This window comes from Montipora foliosa, chromosome 11 (genome assembly GCF_036669935.1).
Source record: "Montipora foliosa isolate CH-2021 chromosome 11, ASM3666993v2, whole genome shotgun sequence".
Taxonomy (NCBI): Eukaryota; Metazoa; Cnidaria; class Anthozoa; order Scleractinia; family Acroporidae; genus Montipora; species Montipora foliosa.
Genome location: NC_090879.1, coordinates 37,128,627 through 37,131,126, shown reverse-complemented (window position 1 = coordinate 37,131,126; position 2,500 = coordinate 37,128,627).

Sequence of the window (2,500 nt, the reverse complement as noted above, 5' to 3'; positions counted from 1 at the left end):
TTTTTATCATAACTTCTCATCTTGGTCCTGATGGACTTCAAACATGCTCTACCATTTTGCACAAGGAACTTGTCAATCAATCGTTACCTTTTGGTGTATTTGCAATAAGATCTTTGGATAGCAATTGATTTATTTTTCTTATCCCTTATGTGTAGATATCCTATGTCTGTCACATAGTTAGTTTTAAGCTTTATTTCCTGTAGTGTATCTTTATTATAGTTAGCACATGACCCCACAAGCATGTATTATTGCTTTAATATTGATTGTGTTTGAATAAAGAATATTATTGTCTTGTCTTGGAGATAAGGCAAAACAGCCTCAGTTGTATTTGCATTATTATTTCTGAGTGTTACTTTTAAAGGGCAAACCATTAAAAAGTGCACATAGTTTGCAGGAGTCCAGGAAAATTATTCCAAATATTCATTGATTTGAAGTTCCGGAAGCAGGTAAATCTTGAAGAGTTTACGTAACAATATTTGGAATATACAACATTTCTATTTGGGAATGTTTAAGTCCACAGAATTTATTTTCTTTATGTTGAGAAGTACTGTAAGAGCTGTCAGGTAACTAAGATGGAAATTTGACAGACCTTAGCTGTAATTCAAATTATTAGTACAGTTTTGGTCGTTAGTGGAACATAATATTTTATTGGGACATTTTTTAGTGAGTGATTAACCCATTGACTCCTAAGGATTCCCCATTGACAAGTAAAATCGTCTGGTGTTAGACAGAGTAAAATGCTAAGTATGGCCGGTTTAGGGGTGAAATGGTTAAAGTGCTATTGTTAGTTTGACTTTCTTTTTCTTCATTTGAACCAAAGCAAGTGATTAATCATCACCTCCACCATGCTTTGCTTTGCGTTGCTTTGGCTTTTAGAACAAAGTATCAAAGTTGAAGCTGGTGGCTCGAGGAGTAAACTATAAAGACTATAATGGTATTTGAGTATATATTGTAGAACAAATTTGCCTATATCATTAAAGTCATTAAATCAATGGGAATCCAAACATGAGGATGCAGTTTGCTCAGGAGGGGTTTTCCCTATAAAAATGGCAGGCCACTTATTGGATTTTTTTTAAAACCAACCCTTAAAGGTAACAGAACCTTGTTTTGTGGATGGAGGCTAAAGAAATCTGACCCCTTAGAGGAACCAGTTCTAAAGTGACAAATGACTGGCAAATAACTTTTACTTATGAATTATTCATAAGTAAAAGTTATTTGCTCGTGTACCAAATTGTCTTACAGTTCCAGTCATTTTTCAGATTGATAGCCTTAAATGTACTGCAGCAACTCTGCCAGCTGTTTGGTCTCAGCATCATAAGCAGTACAAATCCACATTTTTTTCTCCAAAAAGGAACAAAAAGAACCCCTGTCATTTTCGTAAGGGAGCCCCCCTTGGGGCAGTTTGTTTACTTTACCACCATTGTTTAATACTATCCAGGGACTAAATCAAGAATGGAAATAGATTACAGTTTGAAAAGAATATGCCACTTTTTTTTACTTCTTACAGTAGTCTTACTGCATTCAACTTTAATTTATTCATCCTTGGAAATGGTAGGAATGATTAGTATTCGTTAAAGCAATTGCTAAAAATTCATTGCACCTAATGTTGAAATATTTTTTCCATATGGAAAGGTAACAGCAGTTATTTCTGTGAAAGTCTTCTCCAGAAAACTCCAACATGGCATTACGCCCCTTTCAAATGTAGCTTTGTATGCTTTTGCTCGATGACTTTGAACAATTATTACATAAATATGAAGTTATGGAGTTTTTTACAAGTTAAATCTAATGGAAGGGGATTTAAATTATTGAAACCACTGTGTTGCAACCAGAGTCCACAAAGAGAGGTTAAAAAAATCTATTGCACTGGAAGTATTTAGTAGGCCAGCATGAAATTTGTTTTGGATAATAGCACTGAATCACCTTCAACAAGTTTTCTAAACTTTGAAGAGACCTAATTTTATATCCTCCTGCTGTTTCATTGCTGGAAGATAAAACTAATTCTTGATTAATTATTTTTGTTGTCACATTAACCCACTACAATGTGTTGAAAGTGTATTATTAGCTGTAGTAATATTTTGTTACAGTAAAATCCCCCCTGCTAGTGAGCTGGATTTCTGAATCAAATTTTCAACTTGGAATACCGGTATTGTTGTTTTGGCTATTCAGAGTTAACCTAATCTATGTTTATTTCTATAATTTGGAGGGAAGCAAACGATTGGCATTTGCTTGAAATGACTATAGCAAAATATAATTGCAACTAAAAGGTTTCCTTCTAGTGTACCCAATATGAGGTGCTTATATGGCATGTTATGTATGACATTGGTGCTAAATTCACTTTAAAATTTATCTTTGAACGACTGAAATACATTTCTAACTTTTCAGGGACGTCATGCATTTCTTTTTTATCCTCCGTCTTAATAAATTTGCCTCCATGGACCACTTGAATGGCCATTTTAACAACTTAATTTCGAAGAAAAATTCATAAATCTTAACATTTTCT